Source organism: Panthera leo, chromosome B2 (assembly GCF_018350215.1).
Source record: "Panthera leo isolate Ple1 chromosome B2, P.leo_Ple1_pat1.1, whole genome shotgun sequence".
Lineage (NCBI taxonomy): Eukaryota > Metazoa > Chordata > Mammalia > Carnivora > Felidae > Panthera > Panthera leo.
Genome location: NC_056683.1, coordinates 87,621,083 through 87,645,405, shown reverse-complemented (window position 1 = coordinate 87,645,405; position 24,323 = coordinate 87,621,083). Strand labels below are relative to the sequence as shown.

The window sequence follows — 24,323 nt, the reverse complement described above, 5'->3', positions numbered from 1 at the left end:
GCCCAAATTGAAAAGCATGTCAGTTTTTCATTTGAAGAGAGTATGTGAAAGTAATTTTCATTGCATGGAAAGATAATGTTCTAAAAATAATTCCATATCAAAGGATGCTTATTTAAGAATAGGAAAATGACAAGAAAGCAATTTTGAAGAATCCTGATTTATAACCTATAATACCAAAATGCCCTTACACTGCACAACAATTTTCTTTCAAAATCATAGACCAGCTCAGATCAGAGCACTTTCTGACCCCAGGGCTCATGGATCCTGTTAAGTGATCAGACTAAGATTAGTCCTTGGTGAATTGGGGAACTGATACTACAAAATCAGGCTTATTTTGTCACTAAAGAAGCATAATTTAGGTCCTCATTTATACAGGTGTATGCCAAGGTTCTGAGAGGAGCACTAAAAATATAATTATGTATATTTTCCTAAAGAAGGTCTCGCATTGTAAACTTCAGGAGCCTTAAAACTTGGATTTGCCCCTAGGCGTAACCCAGTCTAAGTCTACTGAGATGAATGTGCTCCTTAGTAAATGAAAGAGTGTCTATAATTTTGCCACAATTGTATCCTCATCAGGGGAGAAAAATTATCTTCTTGAAATAGATTATATGACTTTCACCAAGGCGAGAGAATGCAGAATCCTATATCAAGGGAAAAACAGTACAGAATTCCTAACAAGATTTTAGTTATCTCTTAGAGGAAATGAAGCACAGTTTAATGAGTATTATTACTGTAAGTAATTTATGAACTTCATATTTTTAAATGTTTTTACTTGCATTTGTATTATATTTTAAAAATTTGTATTATATATAGTCTGTTTCCACATACTGATTTGCAGTGAAACACCCAAAGTTGTCCTTAAGACTGTGGCAAGTGGCTGAAAACTGTCAAGCCAAGATGGAGACTTTCTCTAACGCCTCACAGTCAAGTTAACCCATTATGAAACCCCGTTGGCTTTTACTCTAAAATATTTCCAGATCATTTTCTCTTGTCACCTTCTCTACAACTACCACCAACACCATTATCCTTTCTTGCCTGATTTTTCCAGCAGTCTCTTGACTCTCCTCCATAATTCTACCCTTCACCTCCCCCGCATACTTGCTTATTCTCTGCATAGCAGTCAGAGTGATTCTTTTAAAATAGAAGTCAGGTCACGTCATTCTCTGCACAGACTAAAGTGTAATTCTAAAAATGGCCCACAAGGTCCTTTGTGATCTTCATTTGTTACCTCTCTTCTCTATCATCTTTCTGCCTTATGTTTTACTTCTTTCTCCCTTGATTACTCTGCTCCAGCAATACTTCTTGCTGCTCCTTGGCCATATCAGGCACATTTTTATCTCAGTGCCTTCCCATTTGCTGTTCTCTCCAGACATCCACACGGGTCATGTCCTTCCTCCTTCATGTTTGGCTCACATGTTACCTTTTAACCAATACCTTCTTTGGCTGTCGTATGTAAAATTGCAGCTTTACCTTCAACATTGCCTATCTCTCTTCTCAGATTTATTTTTCACATTAGCATTTATTGCCTTTGATAACTGTTTTATTTTATTTTATATTTTTGCTCATTGTCTGCTATTTTATGCTAGGTGTGAGGACTATAAAGGAAAGGCATTTTGCCTTTTGCTTACTGCTCAATTCCCAGTGCCTAGAATGGGACAGGTGCTTACTAACTGTTCAATAAGTACTCCTTGAAGGAATGAATACATTAATGAGTGATTGAGCAGAACAATACATGTGGGACTCTCAATTAGGTTCTTACTGTTTTCAGTATAATTTAAAGTATTTTGCAAAGTATTAGAAGTCCTTCATAGTGTGTCCTCAACTGATTTTTCCAGACTCATTGCTTAACATTTCCCTTCTATACTCTGCCAACCAGTCAGGAAAGACTATCCATTATTTCCTTAATACCCCAGGCACTTTCATGCCTCATTCTCTTGTTCACACTGTGCTATCTCCCTGGAAAGTCTCTTTTTATCTTTTTTTCATTCTTTCCTTAGCTAATTCCTACACATCTCTAGAGACCTAATTCCAATGCCTTTTTCCTCTGTGAAGTCGTCTGTGACTCTCCTAGACAGAATTAATTAATCCCTGCACAGTGCTTCCAGAGTAGATTTTATGTGTCTCTTTTAAAACAATCAAATTATATCACAGTTATTTATAACCCCAGCATGGAATACTGTGTCTGACACATAATAAATATTTGCTGAATAAATCAATATCTAAGAGCTCCATCTTTCTAGGCCCAAGATATCAGGTTAATCCATATGTTTTGCCTCCAATTTCCTACCAACCTAACTATAACCATATTACTGTTTTGGTTATTGATAATTAGTATCCATTAATCACTTGCTACATACCTGACACTATTTTGAACACTCTACAAATAAGATTTTAAATCATTAGAATGAGTGGGTTCTATATAAGTCCTGCTTGAGGAAACTGAGTCATAATATGGTTAATAAAGGTCTGCTTACTGAAAATGGGCTCTTGGCCATCAAGCTATACCATCTGCCAGTGAAATGGTTTATCCAGAAAGCCTATGCTGCATAAGAAACTATTCAAATATACAACATCTTTCACTTTCTGAGTGTCATTAGTAGAACATATCTTTACAAGGTATATAAAACTCACTAAAGAATATTAGACTAAATCATGGTCCACTGACAATATTTGAGTGATACTCCAAAATGTATATAAATTCAGGAAGATTTATGGGATTAACCAATGAAGCACTAAATATTTTAATAACTGACAAAAGATGGAAAAAGTGTTACACTGTAAGTAGAAATTTTCATACAAGAAATTCCCCCTCCCACACAAAGAGAATTAGCTCCAAAGAGAGAGTGGGGATTTATCAGCATGCCCATCCAAGCCTCTTCGTAGCCCTAGTTGCCTTCATTAATCTTGGATAACCTTTAAATAAAGGGAAGGTTCAGGGGTGCCTGGGTGGCTCAGTTGGTTGAGCATCTGACTTTGGCTCAGGTTGATTCATGGTTTGTGGGTTCAAGTCCCATGTCACGCTCTATGCTGACAGCTTGGAGCCTGGAGCCTGCTTTAGATTGTGTCTGCCTCTCTCTCTGCCCTTCCCTGCTCATAATCTGTCTCTCTCAAAAATAAAAACAACATTAATTTTTTTAAATAAAGGGATGGTTTAAAAAATGCAAAATGTACATGAAAAAGGGTGACGTATTTATGAAGGACTACTCTTATAAGGGAGTTGTAGAACAAAAGGGGTACTTATCACTTATATTTAATATTTCAAAAATGCTCCTACTAGATTTTAATCTTATTTTAAGAAAAACAAAATTGGATTTTAAAAAGTTAGTTGGGAATTCTAGTTTCCAGTCTAGCATGTAATGGAAATCATCACTCTGTCCAAACAACAAGTAAAAAGATAATCAAACTGAAAAATCAATAATCATTCTTGGATTCATCAGAGAAATGAGGTCACAGAACAAACCACTGTTCCCCAAATTAGAGACAGAGATGAATCACAACTTACTGTAGCAGAAACCCCTGAGCGGGAACCTCTGCAGGACACAGTACCAAGGACAGGAAATCTAAACTTTAAATTGACAAATTGCTGGAAACTCAGTGTGGGTAAGTCTGAGAGTTAAAAACTCCAGGGAGATCTAGGCCAAAGAAAGCCCCCCAGCTTCATGAGTTTTACCTCCAGGAACTCTACCAGGTCCTCATAATAAATATTAGGAAAAACTCCCCTCTACTTTCTGGCAAGGATAGGGAAAAAGGAATCATTTTGAAATATGCCAGAGCATTCTGTTCTTCACAAGGTCTGCTCTGAAAAACAAAACAAAAAAACAAACAAACAAAAAAAAAACCTGTTTTCTGAGACCATAAATTACAGGGATTTTTTTCAGAGCCTAACCAACCTGGAAGGAGAAAAATGCCCACCTCCATCCCATGTTGGCCCACCTGTCCCACCTAATGGTGCAGGAAAACTGAGAAGTACTTGTGAAGTTCACAGGCCAGAGGCATAGGTTTATTATTCACAGAACTATAGGACAGTTTACCAATACATTACTAAAGGTCCATTTATTGCAGTTCCTTTTAATTAATGTTCACTTATAGAAAATTATAAGGTATAATAAAAGGCAAAAACCCCACATGGTTTGATAAGATACAGCAAGCACAGAAACAGACTCAGATATGTCCAGGGTATTGGAAACAGACTGGAAATTTAAAACAACTATGACTAAAAGTAGATATGATAAAGTAGAGAGCATGTAAGAACAGATAGGCAAAATAAGCAAAGAGATGGAAATTTTAAGAAAGAATCAAAAAGAAATCCTGGAGGTAAAAGAGACACTACAATAGAAATGAAAAAATAACTGTGTGAGCTGTTTAGTAGACTGGACATGGATGAGGAAAAAAAATCTCTGATCTTGAGGATATCTCAATAGAAATTTTCAAAACTGAAAAGTAAGGAGAAAAAAGACAAAAAAAAAAAAAAGAACAAAATACCCAAGGACTGTAGGATAACTACAGAAAATGTAACATACACATATTGGGAATCCCAACAGGAGAATAAACAGAGAAAGGACCAAAAGCAATACCTGAGGCAATAATTACTGAGATTTCCCCCCCTCAAATTAATGTTAGATACGAAAACACAGAACTGGGAAGCTCAGAGAACATCAAGCAGGATAAATGCTCAGGAAATTCACCTAGACACTTCATATACAACTCCAGAAAATCAAATATTAAAAAAAAAAAAAAAACACACTGAAAGAAGCCACAGGACTAAAACACCTTACTTATAGGGAAGCTAAGATAAGAATTATATCTGGCTTCACCTCAGAAACCATGCAAGCAATGAGAGTGAAATATTTAAAGTGTTGAGAGAAAAAAAAACCCACCAACCTACAATTCTGTACCCTGAGAAATGATCTTTCAAAAGTGAAGAAGAAATATTTTCTCAGGCAAACAAAAATTGAGAAATTTATTGCCAGTAGACCTGCCTTGTAAGAAGTGTAAAACAAGTTATTGAGAGAGAAGGAAAATTATATAGATCAGAAACATTAAAAATAGAGAACATGAAGAGGATCAAAGGAATAAGTGAAAATAAAATAAAAGCACTTACTTCTCAAGTCCTTAATTGATTTAACAGATAACAGTTTGTTTAAAATAATAGGAGCAACAATGTGTTTACTATGTATACATATTATATATTTGTGTTCATGTGTATAAATATATATATTGTATATATTGACCCCTGAACAACTTGGAGGTTAGGGGCACCAATCCCCATTCAGTTAAAAATCTGTGTATAACTTTGGAATCCTCAAAAACTTAACCAGTACCGCTTACTATTGACTGGAAGCCTTACCAACAACAAAAACAATCAACTAACATACATTTTGCATGTTATACATATTATATACTGTATTCTTATGGTAAAGTAAGCTAGAGAGAAGAAAATGCTATTTAGAAAATCATAAGTAAAAGAAAATACATTTATAGTACTGTAATGTAAAAAATCAAAGTGAAAGGGACCACACAGTTTAAACCTATGTTTTTCAAAGGTCAACTCTGTGTGTGTGTGTGTGTGTGTGTGTATACATATACATACATCCTGTATACGATATAGTGTCATTTGAAAGTCGACTTCGATTATTTGTAAATATATACTGCAAATTATAGGTGAATCACCAAAAAAAAGTAAAAAAAAGTACAACTGTCTAAAAAGGAGAGAAAATGGAATAATTTCAAATGTTCATTTTGAAACCACAAAAGTCAGAAAAATAGTGGAAGACAAAAATAGGAGGAAAGAACAAAGGCAAGAAATTAAAAAAAACAGTAAAATATACGGTAGATATTGTTACAACCATATCAATTTGAACTTTAAAGTTCAATGGTCTAAATACAACAATAAAAGACAAAATATTTTCAGAATGGATCATAAAATTATATCCAATGATATGTTTTCTATAGGAAACCCACTTTAAATGTAGAAACACACATAGATTTAAAGTAAATGAATGGAGAAAGACACACCAATTTTAACACTAATCAAAAGAAAGCAGGAGTAGTTACATTAATTTCAGATAGAACTAATTTCAGAGCAAAGAAAGTTATCTGGGGTAAAGAGGAACATTAAATAATGTTAAGGGGGTCAGCAATAAAGACATAATAATTCTTAACATCTATGCATCAAAATATGTAAGAGCATCAAAATATGTGAGGCAACAAATGATACAATTTCAAGGAGAAATAAATGAATCTACTATCATAGTTGGAGACTTTAACTCTCTACCAGAAATGGACATATCTAGCAGACAGAAAATATGTAAGGATATAGTTGAGTTCAACAATGCCAACAATCAGATATAACTGACATACACAGACTACTTCATCTAACAGCAGCAGATTATACATTCTTCTCAGACTTACAAGGATCATTCAAGAAGACAGACCACATTCTGGGTCATAAAGCATACTTTAAAAAATCTAAAAGAATAAAAATCATACAATGTCTGCTTTTAGACTACAATGGAATTAAACTAGAAGTCAGTAAACAGAAAAGTAGCTGGCAAATCCCAATATATGTGGAAAATAAACAGCATACTTCTAAAGAACACATGAGTCAAGGAAGATCAAGAGAAATTATAAAATATTTGTAACTAAATGAAAAGTAAACTACAACCTATCAAAATTTGTGGGATGCAGTGAAAACATTATTTTGAGGGAAGGTCATAGCATTGAATGTATGTATTAGAAAACAAGAACTATCTAAAATCAATAAACTAAGCTTCCAATGTAGGAAACTAGAAAAATAAGAGCAAATTAATGCTAAAATAAGAAGAATAAAAAATACGGGGCGCCTGGGTGGCTCAACTGGTTCAGCATCAGAATCTTGGTTTCAGCTCAGGTCATGATCTCACGGTTCATGAGTTATGAGTCCTGTATCAGACTCTGCACTGACAGCGTGGAGCCTACTTGGGATTCTCTCTCTCCATCCTTCTCTTTCCTTCCCTCCTGCACACACTTACTCACTCACTTTCTCTATCTCAAAATAAATAAATAAACCATTAAAAAAGAAGAAAAAGAGGGGTGCCTGGGTGGCTCAGTCGGTTGAGCGTCCGACTTCGGCTCAGGTCATGATCTCACGGCTAAGAAGTTTGAGCCCCGCGTCGGGCTCTGTGCTGACAGCTCAGAGCCTGGACCCTGCTTGGGATTCTGTGTCTCCCTCTCCCTCTTCTCCACTCACACTCTGTCTCTCTCTGTCTCTCAAAAATAAATAAATGCTAAAAAAAAAAAAAAAAAAAAGCAAAAAAACCCCACTAAACCCGTGTCGGTGGCTATGTTGGTTAAGATCTGACATCAGCTCAGGTCATGATCTCATAGTTCGTGGGTTCAAGCCCCACATCAAGCTCTGTGCTGACAGCTCGGAGCCTGGAGCCTGCTTTGGATTCTGTGTCTCCCTCTCTCTCTGCCCCTCCCCTGCTCATGCTCTGTCTCTCTCTGTCTCAAAAATAAATAAAACATTAAAAAAGAAGAAGAAGAAAAAGAAATAATTAAAAATTAGAACATGAATCAAGGACGTTGAAAGGACTAAATCAATGGAGAAAATCAACAAAACCAAAAGGCAATTCTTTGAAAAAATAAATAAATAAATTAGAAGTCCTCTCACCAGGGTAACCGGGGGGGGGGGGGGGGGGGGGGAGGGAAGAAGAAACAAATTACTAGTATCAGAAAGGAAAGGGGGCTATTACTATTGATCCTATCATATCAAAAGAATAATAAAGGACTATTATGAACAACTCTATGTTCCCAAACTGGATAACCTAAATGAAATGGACCAATTCTTTGAAAGACACAATCTGCCAAAACTGACACAAGAAGAAATAACAATGTGAACAGACCTAAATTAATTAAAGAAATTGAATCAGTAATTAATATCCTTCCCAAACAGGAAGCATGAAGCCCAGAGGAGTTCACTGGTGAATTCTATAAACATTTAAAAAAGAAATTATACCAATTTCCTACAGTCTCTTCCAGGGGCTAGAAACAAAAGAAATATTTCCTAACTCATCCTATGAGACCAACATTACTCTAAAACCAGCACTAGAGAATGACATTACAAGAAAAGAAAATTACAAGACTGTATTATTCATTAGCACAGATTAAAATCCCTCACATAATACTGACAAATCGAATCCAATAATATATATAAAGAATTATACACACAACCAAGTTGGATTTATCCCAGGTATGGAAGCCTGGATCAACATCAACAATTAATGTAATCTATCACATCAACAATGTAAAAAAGAAAAATCACATGATAATATCAACAGATACAGAAAAAGCACTTGATGAAGTGCAATATGTATTCATGATAAAAACTCTCAGCAAACTAGGGATGGAGAGAGGCTTCTTCAATTTGACACTATCTACAAGAAACCTACAGCTGAAAAAAAAAAAGGAAGAAAAAAACCTGCAGCTAACAAAATACTTACTGGTAAGATACTCAAAGCTTTCCCATTAAGATTCAGAATAGGGCAAGGGCATTCCTTCCTAACACTCCTTTTCAACATCAGAACTGGAAGTACAAGTTAATGCAATAAGACGAGAAAAGGAAATAAAAGAAAGCTATACTAATTGGGAAAGCTGAAATAAAACTGTCTATTTTTACAGATGATATTATTTCTATGTAGAAAATCTGAATCAATTTAAAAAACCCTGGAGGTAAAAAGTAATTATAGCAAGATTGTAGGATACAAAGGTAATTTACTTTCCTGTATACCTGCAATGAATAAGTGGGATTTGAAACTAAAAACACAATACCATTTACATTAGCATCCCACAAAATGAAATACTTAGGTATAAATCTAAGAATCTGTACAAGACATATACATAGAAAACTATGAAACTGATGAAAGAAATCAAAATAACAAATAATGGAGCAATATTCCATGCTCAGGAAGACTCATGACATATTGGCAAGATGTCATTTCTTTCTAACTTGATCTACAGATTCAACATTTCCAATTAAAATCCCAGAAAGTTATTTGGTAGATATCAACAAAATAATTCTATATTTTATGAACAGACAAAAACCCACAATAGCCAAATACAATATTGAAGAAAAAGAACAAAGCCAGAAGATGACACTACCCAAGTTCAAGACTTACTACAAGCTTACAGAAATCAAGACAATGTTTTATCAGTGAAAGAATAGACAAACAGATGAATGGCACTGCATAAAAAGTCAAGTAATAGAACCATATAAATACAATCAACTTTACAAAGAAGCAAAAGCAATACAATGACACAAATACAGTCTTTTCAACAGCGGTCCTGGAACGACTAGAAATCCACATGTAAAAAAACTTAATCCAGACATAGACCTATACCCTTAACAAAAATTAACTCAAATCGCATTATAGACCTAAATATAAAATGCAAAACTATAAAACTCCAAGATAACATAGGAGAAAACCTCAATAACCTCAGGTATGGTGATGACTTTAGATATAACACTAAAGGAATGATTCATGAAAGAAGGAATTGATAATGACCTAATTAAAATTAAAACAACTCCTTTGTGATAGGCCCTGTCAAGGGAATAAGACAAGCGACAGATTGGGAAAAAATATTTGCACATCACATTTCTGAGAAAGAACTATTGTGCAAAATATACAAATGGCTCTTAAAATTCAACAATAAGAAAACAACCTGATTTAAAAATGTGCCAAAGACTTGAACAGGCGCCTAAGCAAAGAAGATATATAAATAGCAAATAAGCATATGAAAAGATATTCCATACCATATGTATTTAAACAACAATGATCTACAACATATCTATTAGAATGGCCAAAATCCAAAACACTAACAATACCAAGTGCTGAGGAGGATATGGAGTAACATAAATTCTCATTCATTGCTAATGAGAATGCAAAATGGTACAGCCACTATGGAAGACATTTTGGAAATTTCTTACAAAACTAAACATAATCTGACCATACAACCCAACAGTTGTGCTTCTCAATATTTACCCAAAGGAGTTGAAAACTTATGTCCACACAAAAACCTGCACAGGGATGTTTATGGCAGCTTTATTTATTATTGCCAAAACTTGGAGGCAATGAAGATGTCCTTGAGTAGGTGAATATGTAATGAATATGTAAATAAATTGAGGTACACCCAGACAGTGGAATATTATTCAGTGTTAAAAAGGAAATGGGCTGTCAAGCCAGAAAAAGATTTGAAAGAAAGTTGAGTACATATTACTAAGTGAAAGAATTCAATCTGAAAAGTCTAATATTTTATTATTCCAACTATATGACATCCTGGAAAAGGCACAATTGTGGAGACAGTAAAAGGATGTTGGGAAAATATATAACTGCCAGTTGACAAGTGAGCCAGACCCAAATGATTAGAGGCTCCTCACCCCATCCTTTGTCTTTGAAATGTGGGTTCTGCTTATCTTTCCCACTCCCAGAAGCTGTTCCAAGGACATGGCCTTGAGATAATGATGTGGTGTTGATAACACTTACACGGTATATGTGACTGAACCCAGTTAAGATTTGGCAGGTAGGTGCAGGGATCCATTCATTTGCTGCTGCCCAAGACAAGCTTTGTATACAAGTTCCTTTTGCTTATTAAACTGCCAGTTACCAACCTGGAGTGGCCTGCCTCTCTCTTCAGACTCTCCCTTATCTCTACTTATGGGGGTGATTTAAGACTCTCCCAGGGTGCTCTGGAGATAATTGTAAATTACCAAACGATTAGTAGTGCCAGTGACTAGGTGCCAGGGAGGGGTGAATAGGCAAAGCAGAGAGAATTTTTAGGGCAGTGAAACTACTCTGCATTATTTTGAAATGGTAGATACATGTCATTATGCATTTTTCAAAACCCATAGAAATGTACAACATCAAGTGTGAACTCTAATGTAAACTGTGAACTTGGGTGACAGTGTTATGTCCATGTAGGTCGATTGGTTGTTAAGAAATGGTCCAATCATGTTGGCTGTGCACACATTGGGGGACAGAGGGTATATAGAAATCTCTGTACCTTCCACTTATTTTTTTCTCTCAACCGTAACTGCTTTAAAAGAAAGTCTATAAAAAAACCTCTCCAGAACCAGTTTTTATCAATAAAATTTACAGTTTTACTTAACAACTATTCATTTTTAAAATAATAAAAATAAAAAGCTAGATGTTTTGAAGGTTGTCTTCTTATATCCATTAATTCATACTTTTATTAAGTATTTTATTTAGGAACAAATCTTCTTTACAGTAACTATTTAGGCACTGCCCTTTTTGAACCAAAATGTCTTCTCTGTCTCCCTCTTTGTTTTGAGTTGGCCAAGAGATATTTAAATAAATTGGATTGTATAGAGAGCATTTTTTTTTTATTTTTTTTTTAATTTTATTTATTTATTTTTTTAATATATGAAATTTACTGTCAAATTGGTTTCCATACAACACCCAGTGCTCATCCCAAAAGGTGCCCTCCTCAATACCCATCACCCACCCTGCCCTCCCTCCCACCCCCCATCAACCCTCAGTTTGTTCTCAGTTTTTAACAGTCTCTTATGCTTTGGCTTAGAGAGCATTTTTTAAAGTGAGAGAATAATCCTTTGCTTCTCTTCAATCTCTGCTAAGGTGGCTTTTTTTAAAAAAAATGTTAGTATAGGATGAAGGCAAAACTTGTCTATCTTTCAAATTCTTAGCTGTTGAAAAGATAAAATTTCAGATCCTTCTTAACAGCACACAATGACTGGTCAGCACCTCTCTGGGGTATATGGATTTTGGATTATGCCATAAAAGATGACTTTTTCTTGATTGAGGTGAAAGGTGGAACTAACCTAGGAGATGAACTCATGGGTAATTCTATAGATAAACACTTTCAGAGTAAAACTGTAAATGTAATTTTCTGATGAAAACCCAGAAAGGTTTTTTTTTTTTAAGCCTTCCAATCAAAAGTCATCTGAAAACTTCTGGAAAATGAATCTGGAAGATTGAGAAGAATTGCAGAAGATTTAAGAAGAACACGGGTACTGGAAAAGATTTAGAATTATTCTCCAATAGATTTATCCCTGCCGGTCCTTACCAATCCGGCTTACAAAGGGCCTCAGAGAAATATTTCCAATCCATGATAGTGAACTGGAAGCTACTGTTTAGCATGACTCAGGTCAAAGTACAGTACTAAGCCCAAAATGCTGTCTACATTCCTTTGTGGTAGAATTTGGATTCAAACACTGTCCTTTTGGAAAAGTTGTGGCTACTGTGATTTAAAATATCTACTGTGAAACAGATATGTTTATAGCAAGTGGTATTTGATTTACAAATGTTGTAGACAGCTCCCCAACCACCTCCACCATCAATAGCACCTGCTTTTTTTAATTTTTAAATGTTTATTGTTGAGAGAGAGAGAGAGAAAGAAAGAAAGAAAGAGAACATGTGTGTGCACATGTGCACGCATGAGGAAGGGGCAGAGACAGAGGGAGACAGAGGATCCAAACAGGCTCTGTGATGTCAGCACAGAGCTAGATATGGGGCTCGAACTCATGAATTGAGATCATGACTTTAGCCAAAATCAAGAGTCAGCCTTTTAACCAACTGAGCCACCCACGCACCTCAGTACTTGATTTTTTTTTTAAGTCAGATAAAGTCATTAAGTAAGTCATAGTTACTTATGAAGGGAGAGTACATGGTGGCCCAAATGCAGAAGTGGTATTTCTTCTGATTTTCTATGTGCAGAACTCATTTCCTCCATATAACACAAGTTACCATAAAAATAAAAGTGAAAAGAGTCTTTTTGTAATCAATTATCTATTTTACGCACGCGCGTGAGCGCACACACACACACACACACACACACACACTACTATATAGTAAAACAATATCAAAATCAGTGTGCCCTTTCAGTGTCTTTCTAGAAACCCTATGGAATCCAATCCAGTGTGCTTTGAAGAAATCTTTGCTCTCATATTGGAGAGCTATTTTCTAACGAGTGCAAAAATTATAAGGGATTAATATTGGTCACCATGAGAACAAATGGATATCTGTAAGAATTTCCTTTGACTTCTCAAGGTCCAATTAGGACATCCCTAGTGATCCTGAAGGCAGTGGATCAAACCACAAAATATCCAGTTAGTTCCGGATATGTGCTGTTGGCTTCATGTAACATAATGCCTTGCCTTTCAACAATACTTTATATAATGGAATTCTTTTTTTTTTTTTCTCAGCTATGGCATACCTGGCTCATTTTTCTTTACTTTTACTGAAAGAGGCATCACTAAATCTCTTAGAAGTCTTATCATTTTTAGACTTCCTAGGAAGTCTGATCATCTTTGGTCATCTCTGGTCACAGCAAACTCATTAACATTTCAAATCTAATCATGATCTGAAAGAATCTTTATAGCTTGTGTCCTATGGCTGGCATTTATCTCTGCTGTTTACTGATTTCCACAACTACTAAATGTGCCAATTAAAGTGATTAGGGAATATATAAGGAATCATATAAACTAAACATCAAAATGTAAAAGATTATGCCTTTATTAAGTGAATACTTTAGGAAAATATGCAATGTACATTTTGATAGCAACTTCATCAAGAAAGCATATTTCAATATTATTTTTGTTTACTTTAAGTTGTCAGTCATTAAAATTCATTAATGATTATAAAATCATTTACCAGTCCAACCAGACTCCCAATATTTTCACTGGGGAAAAGGAAAAATATATCTGCAAGCTCCTATGATAGGGAAATCTCATTTGCAAAGCAGCCTGAGAAATGTTTATTTGGTGAGACTGATTAAAAGCATTATTAAATATTCATCAACTCTCCATTTCTTTCCTTACTCTTCTTTTATTCTGCTAGCAACACTGACAGATAAGGTTCTATATATTCTAACACTTACATAATTGAATGCAAGCAGAAGTATACCTAACTTCATACAATTGAGAAAGACGTTCAAAAAGCTAGAACAGAGACTAATAGTTGGAAATTCTTCTTTTTTTTATTCTTTATGGACAAGGGACAACAACAAAAAATAATGTTATATTTGACTATAGAGCATTTCTCTTTGTTTAAACAGGAAATATTTATCGCCTCAAGTATTAAGTTTCAGATTATTTTATTTTGATTTAATTTTTTTCTGTCTAATTTACAGCAAACACTGAGATCATATAGGTGTGACTAAAGAATTACATCTTCAGTTCCCTTCCAACAAGGTGACCACTCTGCAAGAACTCCAATTCTCAGAAACAGTGACTCATATCCTGATCAAGCACATTAAAGGTCATCTAAGTAATGCCAGGAAAGGATGTGGCTCCCTGCCAAGCCTTCTCTTCCCAGTTTTTAAGTGAAAACAATGGTCATGTTTCAAATCAGTACATGCAGTCTTATTGACAAACTTTAGTGTTCTGGCTATAGCCATAGGATTGATATCACAAATGAAGTATCCTGAGCTAGTGCAGTAGCACCTGGAACATCAAGAGATTGAGATTTGTGACTATTTGTCACAGCACTGAAGTTAGACGGGCGTCTGGTTTGACATGGGGCAAGAGGCAAAAAAATATATTATATTACACAATAATCAGATTCTAATGCTTATTGTAACATTTCCTGAAGTGAATGACAAGAGTAGAATATCATTAACAAGGCTGTACAATTTAACACGGCAACACTCTTAAAAAGAAAAGAACATTGGCTTTTGTCATAATTCCATTAAGTATACCCAATTTGAATGACTGATGAATGGCACTTTACTACTTTCCTGTCTAAATTTTAGCAGCATGGTGGGATTGAACTTTTGAACTTGTGTCCACATGCATATTTTACTGGAGAGTCCTGTTTCATGTTTTAAATGGGTGCCTGCAATAGTGCCATAGGGGGAGATGGAAATGTTGACTGTTTCAAATAAAAGTACATCCTCGTTGACAGCAGAATTCACCATCTGAGAATGTGGTATTGAGCTACAGAAAGGCTGCAAAGTAAAAAACAAGTAGGAACAACAGAGGGATGACTGTCATTCAGAAGATCACAAGTGTGACTGAAACTAGGTTCAGCTACTTTATAGCTCCAGTTTTCCTTGTCTCTTTCTTTTTTACCATTTCCTGCCTACATTTATTTTGTCACCACTTCCTTATTTTTCTCAGTAAGATTATTCTATATGTTGAAATTCACTGCAGATCTGCAAAAAATCTAAAGTCACTGCCCTTTTGGATTTTGCTAGGAATGAAATCATTGGTCTAAATGCCTCCTTTCCTTTCATTTTCCATACACCACTGACTTCCTTGCCCTTTTCTTCCTTCAGCGTATTCTTTTAGAAAAAATTCTAATTCTTAAGGCTACTGCAGCCATGCTGGATGTAACTGGAAAAAAGCACCACAACCATATAGACAGTGTTTAAATGCAGTTTAAATTCATGACCATGAACTTTAAGGGTTCCCTGCTGGTCTCTAGCAGTCCTACAACACTTCACTTACCCATTCAATAGTACACCTTCCTAGGTGACTATTTTTGTAACTTCTCTCTTCTTAAACCCCTAACGTCTCCTCCTCCATTTCTACACTCAGCCAAAGATGGTGCTTTCTATACTACTGGGAAAATAGAAACAGACAAAAGATAACTTGCTTAAGCTTCCACTATCATATCTACCCAACCACCATAATCTGTACTTATGCATTTGCTTCCTTTCTTGTTAAAATAGATGGAGTCCTTGAATTTCTAAGGCCATCACTTCCACTTTGCACTAGATCTCAGTTCTTGTCTGTTGCTTCTGGAATTTTCCCTTCTGAAATGCTTCATCAATTTTTATTTTCCCCCTTAGTCATATAAACATGCTCTTATTTCTTCCATTAAAAATAATAAAAACTTTTCTAGCTCTATATTCCCTTCTGATCCCTTCTTCTACTTCATAGCGAAAAATTCTCAAGAGAACTATCTATAATCCATCTCTAATCCCATTTTTCTCTTAAATTTATTCCACTCAGGATTTTCCCTCACCACATACCAAAAAGGCGTTAACAGTCATAGATGATGCCCACAATACGAAATCTAATGGTTATTTCTCAATCAATTTCTTTAGCCATCAGAAGCATTTAATCCAGTGAATCTTTCCCTCATACTAAGTACCTCTAAATTTAGTTTTCCTTCAGCCTCAGTGACAGCTCCTCTCAATGCTTCACCAATTCTCCTCCTGTTCCCCAACATCTTGATGCTGGAGCATCCCAGGGCTCAGTCCTTTGTTCTTATCTCTAGACACACTCATTTCCTTGGAAGTCTCATTTAGTCTCTTTCAAAATCTCATCCAGGTTTTAACTACCATCTATATGGAAATAACTGTCATATTCTATCTTTAGCTCAGATGTCTTTCATGAACTCCAGACTCTTATATCCAACTGTTTATCAGCATCTGCACTTAGATGTCTATTAGGCATCTCAAATTCAGTTTACTAACCTGACTCTTGGTATTATCCCTCAAATCTACTTTACTCACAACTTTTCTGTATCAGTTTACAACAACCCCATCTTCTCCTTCCCCAGGCCAGGTACTTTAAGTCATTCTTAACTCCCCTCTTTCTTTCACACACCAAATACAATCAGAAAATGCTGATTTTTCTCTCCAAGCCAGCTTCCTAACTTATCTCCTTGGCTTTTTCCTTGTTGCCTTATAGCCTCTTTCCAATACAGTATCCAAAGTGATTCTTTTAAAACTGGTATTAAATCTGTCACTTCCCTGCTCAAACTCTAATAATTTTACATTTTATTGCCTCATAAGGGCCAGTAGCTTACAAAGCCCTACATGATATAGTCCTTATACCTCTGTGACTTCATATCCTTCTGTGTTTTCTTTGCTCAGTTGGTTCAGCCCTACTGGGTCACCCTGCTGATCCTTGAGCAGTAGCCATAACTCAGCCTTAGATCCTCAGTTCTGCTGTTCCTGGTGCTCAATGACAGCCCCTCAGGTAATGGATGACTGCTCTCTCATCAGCTTCAAGTGTTCGCTGAAATAACTCATGTTCACTGAGTTCTATCATGATTACTCTAAAATTGTAAACTGCCTTCCACCCCTCACTCTCTGAAGTGGCCCCATTCTATGGCCCTGCTTCTGGCTTTTATTTCTTAGAAGGTATAATATAATATTTTTTCATTTAAATGTGCATTATTATTACATATTATTAGTATCTTAGAATATAATCTTAATTAAAACAGTTCTCTGCTATTTGGTAGTAGATCCTTGATATATATTTGTTGAATGAACAAATAATGCCTACTTATAATCTGAGAAAAAATATGTCCACATGAAATCAGGGAGGTAAAAGGAAAGAACTGGGGATAGAAAAACAAGAAAAAGTTGTAAAATACTTTCAAATGGGTTCAAAAAGGAATAAAAAGAAAAGTAAAAAGGAAGTTAAAGGGGAGGATAGAAGTTGATGTTTGGGGGAAATTACTGTAGAAGAGTTTCAAAGGATAAGGTGGTTACAATTTGATATAGTAATTTTAAGACTGGATAAAATAATTTCAGCATTGGAATTATTTTAAAATATTTTAATATATATTAATATAGATAATATATATTAATACAGGACATGTTAATATATGATAATATATATTAATATAGTATATGTTAGTATATGATAATATATTCATTGGCATAAAATATTAATAGTAATTAATTTTAATAAATGTTAATATAAATAATACATTAATATATTGCATATATATATATATATATATATATATATATATATATATAACATGCAAAACTCTGCCTGTATTCTTCTCCATTAATGTTGTTGCTGGTATGCAAATAAAACCAGCCAACAAACTGACTTGCAGTAATACCTACTCCACTTTAATTAACTCATAAAATATACATCAAAGTTCCTATTTCCCCCTCTTCCTTAAAAATGACACTTTCTAAGGGTCAAATTCTGTGATTTTTCATTCATAATATACACAGATGTACCTGCTTCCCTTGATGAGTTTGATTTCTTTCTTGCCTTACTTGACATTTTTATGAAAAAGGGTCTTTTTATTTCTGACAACAGACAGATCAGTCTACTATTATAGACTCCCAACACTTGGAAACCGTAATTAATAATTTGTGATTGAGATTGCCTATGGCCCTAATGTATTTTCCCCACAGTATTTAGAATTCCTCTGCTCCCACCTGCTCAGATCCCTTTTTGTAATCTCTACCTCCATTCTCTGTTTAATTCACCAATAACGCTATTAGTGTCCCACCTCCCCACCCCCTACCAAGCTGATAAGCTGGTTGTATTCTAAACTCTCAAATATTCAAGTTAACCTTTGTACAATTATTCTTCTGATCACCCATACTTAACTTTTTTAGAGCCATTTTGACCTTTCACCTACTTTTGAGAACTTTCTACTATTAAATTTGTTTCAAATCAAGTTGCTTTGAGTTGTTTTTACTAAATCTTACTCCCACCACTCTCTTTCTATTTATTCTATTAATCCTACTAATCTTCTGGTTCGAGTCATCTTGTCTCATCTCTGGACTTTGAATATAAGCTTCTAAATAAATTCATCCTCTATCTTAGGTCATTTCTTCTCTAAAAAGTTTTCTATACCACATCCAGATTGTTCTTCCCACATGACTGTAGTGTTCAAGCCATATAATGATATTAAAACTTTAACGACTTTACATGGCATGGTATATTAACCTCAGATTCTCCAGACTAGCACAAAGGACTTTTTATAGTCAGAGATCACTCTGTTTGCCTCAAATATATATGGATAATTTTACATATATATGTTATATTATCCTACATATATATGTCATATAAACTTTTCACACATCTGTGTATATTAATGTACATATTTATCATTGTATATATATATACATACATGTATGATTACATATGTGAGTATATACATTATATATGTATATATAGTGTATATATATAAATGTATTGTGAGCCAAATTATGTGCCAAATATGTAATGACTATTGGAGTTTATCCCAGGAATGGAAGATTGGTACAACACTCAAAATTCAGTCAATGTAATTCAATGTCAATCAATGTCAGTTGACTGAAAAAGAAAAAAAAAACATAGACTCATCTCAGTAGATGCAGAAATTTTTTAAACATTCAATATTTATGATAAAAAAATTTTCAGTGAATTATAAATAGAAATCTCAATATAATAAAAGGTTTCTATTAGAAACCTATAACTAACTTACAGCAAATCATATTTAATAGTTAAAAATTGCTTTCCCAAAGATCAGAAATGAGATGATTGATTATGTCTACTTAGACTCCTCTTATTCAAAGCTGTAGTGGAAATCCTAGTAAATGTAATAAAAAACGAAAGTAAGCCACATTTAGATCCAAAAGAAAGATGCAAATTTTTTAAAACTGATAGATACTATGATCATCCTAGAGAATCTAGAAAAGAGCTACTAGAATGAATAGGTGAGTATATTGGTTCTCAGTTTACAAGGTTAAATTTAAAAATTCAGTTGAATTTATATGCAGTAGCAATGAATGACTGAAAATTGACGTAAAGAATACCATTTACCTTAGTATTAGAAAACCTTAAATATTTAAGGGCTGTATCTACAAAACTGTGTAGGATTGAATACTGAAAATTTCTAAACTTGTTTGAGAAAAGTTTAAAGAAAGACAGTAATGGATTTTTTTTTTTTTGGTACTGAAACACTTGAAGATGTCAATTCTTCCCCCGCCCACCCCCCACAAAAAGATGTCATTTCTTTCCAAATGTATGTAGTTTTGATGCAATTCTGAAAAAAATCCCCTACTTTTTTGTAAATATTGACAAGTTGGTTCTAAAATGTTTATGAAAAAAGCAAAGGATCTAGAAAAATGAAAGTACTTTTTCTCTCCCCTCCCCCACACTCTCTCCCTCTCTCAAAGTAAATAAATAAAATTTTAAAAAATGAAAACAACTGTGGGGGGGGAGTTGGAGAATACACTTTACCTAAATTCAAGATTTATCCTAAAGTTACAATAATTTAGATACTGTGGTATTGGGATAAGGGCAGACCTATAGATTTACAGAACCCAAAGGGAGTACAAAAGTAAACTCATAGGTAGTGGGTAGCCTTTAAGATGGCTTGTAACAATTTTTTTTTCCAGATATTCACATCCTTAGGAATTTCTTCCTCCTCAGTACGGGTTGTATTAATGCTTCACTTCTAATTAATAGCATACAACAGAAGTGATGAGATAGTGCTTCTAAGATTAGGTTGTAAAAAGACTGTAGCATCTATCCTGGGTGCTCTCTTATAACTGGATCTTCCACTCTGGAGGAAGAAAGCTGTCCCTATGGAGAGGACCACCTGGCAAAGAACTGGTATCTCTAGCCAATATCCAGTGAAAACCTAAGGCAGGCCAATAATTGCATTACTGAGCTTGGGAGCAGATCCTCCCTTGAGTTTTGACTAACGCCTTGACCTACATTCTGATTACAGCCTTGTGGGAGATCTGAGCCAGACTACTTAGCAAAACTGCTCCTGGATTCCTAACCCACAGAAAATATGAGATAATATATGTTTAATGTTTGCAGCCACTAAGTTTTGTGGTACTATATTATATAACAATAGATAATACAACATAGATGGTCAATTGATATTTGCAAAGATGTCAAGACATTTTACTGGAGAAAGCATGATTATTTCCATAAATCATGTTAGGACAATTATACACCTGGCTAAAAATGAACCTGGATCCTCACCTCACACATATGAAACAAAACTAAAAATGAATTCTAGAGCTAAAAGCCTCAAACTCAAAAACATCTAATCTAAAAGAAAATGTACCAAAGTAAATCATTGAAACTTTAGATTACATGATTATTTCTTAAATAGAATTCAAAAAGCAAACTTTAAAGAAAAACCGAATAAATCAGATTGAAGTTAAAAAGTCCTGCTGTTTGAAAATGACTTAAAATAAAAAGCAAGACATAGGCTGAGGAAAAATATTAGCACAACACATATCTGATAAATGATATGTATCTAGAAAAACTCTCCAAACTCAACAATAAGGAAACCAATAATCTAATGTTTTAAAAAATAATTAAAGATTTGAACAGATACTTCTATTCAGAAGTACCAATGGTAACTACATGTCATAAACAGATCCTCCTCCTCACTAGTCATGAAATGGACATTAAAACCACAATAAGAGGTCATTATACACATATAAAATGGCTGAGCAAATAGCAACTTGGCAATAACAAGTGTTGGCTAGAATGAGGTGCAACTGCAATTTTCACGCATTGCTGCTGGGAGTGCAAGTTGTATAGCCACCTGGAATCAGTGGCTGAGTATAAATCTAGCAGTTGCATTCCTAGCAATCCATCCAAGAAAACAGGAAAACACAAGCCCACACAAAGTCCTTTTTGTGAATGTTTACAGTTTATTTGCAATCGCCAAAATTCAGAAATAAGCCAAATATCCATCAATAGGTGAATATATTAAAAAAAAATATGATTCATCTTTAAAGGGAATACTACTCAGCGATAAAAAGGAATGAACTGCTGATACACTCACAACATAGATGAACTTCAAAATCATTACGCTAAATGAAAACATCTAGGTATCAGATTCTGTATACTATATACCCTCCTATTTATATGACATTCTGGAAAAGGTAAAAGAATAGGAAGAGAAATAAAGTAAGTTGTTTGCAGTGGGTTAGCAATCACCTACAGAGGAGAAGAATTTCATCTTTTTGTGGTGACAAAAATATTCTATATCTTTCTTGTGGTGGTAGTTACATAATTATTTGTTTATTCAAACTCATCTAACCATATACCTAAAAATAACGAATCTAACTGCATGTAAAATAACATAATAAACCTGACATAAATAATAAACTAGAGAGTAAAGGAAATATGTGTATAGAATTAAACAACAAAACATAAAGAGAAAATAATAAGAAAATGTGAAATCTGAATATTTCATTTAAAGAATTTTAAAAAATTAAAAGAGACTGAGAAAAAAAATATTTCAACATATAAAACAAGATAGATTAATTTCTAAATGTATGGAGAACCTCTATAAATCATTAAAAACATGATAGCCCAGTATAAAAAAGAAATGACTGAATGGTAAGAATGGCCATCATAGAGAAAAAATTCAAATAGCAAAAAATTATTCCCACATCCTCCTAAAATACTAAGATCACAAGTAATCACAAGTATGAAAATAAATATAAATGAGATATATTTTTCACCAGTGTTGTCAAAAATTAATAATTTGATAAGACTTGATGTGGATAAGAAAATACATACATATATATATTTTTTAGGGAAAAAAATCATGGTTATTCTACTTATGGAACCATACATTGGTGTAGCCTTCTTAGACAATTTAGCTATCTGCATCAGAACTGTAAGCATACATATTTTGAATCAGTGATTTTAAGCCTAGATATGTACCATAAAGGGATACTTGAACGGGGACAAAAACAAATATGAAATATGATTTTTCAGCTTTATAGGTAATAGAAAAATGTTGAAAATTTTAAATTGTTCATATATATGTAAATATTTTAAATTATAATTCTATACCAAGGATTACTTACATCCATTAAAAATAATGTCATATCTATACATAACTACACAGAAAAAATTGCTCAAGATATATTGCTAATGGAAATAAAAGTCATAGAATATGTGTACAATATGATCCAACTTATATACTATGTGTTTATGTACATACACCTATAGCTATGTAGATACAGAGATTGTATACAAGTATGAATAGATGTGCATAGATAATGCTTAGAGGGAAAGTACACCAAACTCATAATAATTGTAACCTAATAAAGAGAAATAGGATTTCAAGAGAGTATTTGCAAGAAAATTTCTCTCTCTCTCTCTCTCTTTTTTTTCTGTGTTTCTATATCATTTATTTCTAAAATTATCATGTATTCCTTTTTTTCTAATAAAAAAAGTAACAGATAAATAAGACACAGTCCCAAACTTCAAGGAGCTTACACCCCAAGGGCTGAGGACAGACATCTCAACCAATAATTGGAATGCAATGTGGTGTGTTCCTTGATAAGAATGGATACCAAACTGCTGTGGAACCATACAGGAAAGAAGACATCACACTGTCATGAAAACCTGGAGAAGGTTATACAGAAAAAAAAAATTATGATTAAGTGACTCATCAGTAGGTAAAGAAGAGGAAAATTATTCTCGAAAGAGGTTATCAAATACAGTGAATGAGCACAGACTTTCAAATAAATCAACTAACGTGCTAAAATCTTGGCTACCTTATTTGCCAGCAGAATCATTTTGATGTATTACCTAACTTTCAAAGCCGTATCTGTAAAATGGGTATAATATGAACATCTCAGACAACTTGAGAAATGATAGTATCATTAATATGATAGGACAGAAAGCAGGAAGATTGGGTTTGAGGAAGACAATAATGAGTTTCATTTTTAGTATGTTAAATCAATATTTTTGAAGATTACAATTTATGAGGCTGAGGATAAAGAATAACAAATCATGAACATACAGGATATATTTAAATTCATGGCAGTGAATTAACTGGCCAAGAAGATTGTGTCTACTGAGAAAAGGCCCAAAGATGGTTCCCCAGGCCTTGCCAGTCAAGTGTGGCCCATGGACCAGCAATAAGGGCATCTTCTAAGATCTAGTTTGAAATGCAAAATCTCCAGACCCACCCCAGATCTGTTAAATTTTTTTTGAGAGAGATAGAGAGCGCACATGAGCATGAGTGGGAGAGGGGGGAAGAAAAGGATGGAGGGGGAGACAGAGAGAGAAAGAGAATCTTAAGGCTCCATGCTCAGCACGAGCCCAATGCAGGGCTCAATCCCATGACCCTGGGATCATGACCTAAGCCGAAATCAAGAGTCTGACGTTCAACCGACTGAGCCACCCAGGTGCCCCCACTCCATATCTGTTCAATCATAATCTGCATATTAACATATCCCTCAGGCAATTTGTAAATGCAGTAAAATAATAAGCACAACCCTAAGAGAACACCATATCTTGAGGGTCAATTAGAGAAGAAGGGATCAGCATGTAAGAGAAAGGTGTAACCAAAGCAATAAGTTGCATATTCCATGATATTTATAGACAACATGGTGAGAGGAGTCATGAAAAATCCATCAAGGACTTAAAGTTTATTTTTCTTAAGAGAAAAGCACTGGTGGTGTTAAATATTATTCTTTTTCCCTGGTCCACTCTAATCATGTTTATTGTGCATTTGACACCTTCCATTATCCTTTCCACAGCTCATTATTTTAGTAGAAATTGTGTTGCTCTCTTCACACTGAACATGATATTGTCTCTGTTGCACCAGCAGCAACTTTGTGTT

At 34.4% G+C, this 24,323-nt stretch overlaps 1 long non-coding RNA gene across 1 annotated transcript; it reads left to right on the top strand.

The window, feature by feature from the left end:
* Positions 1-16,854: 16,854 nt before the first annotated feature.
* LOC122220203 lies at positions 16,855-23,115 on the top strand. Its single transcript, XR_006202720.1, has 2 exons — positions 16,855-16,942; positions 22,927-23,115. It is a non-coding gene; the product is annotated as an uncharacterized LOC122220203 (long non-coding RNA).
* The last annotated feature ends 1,208 nt before the right edge of the window (positions 23,116-24,323 follow it).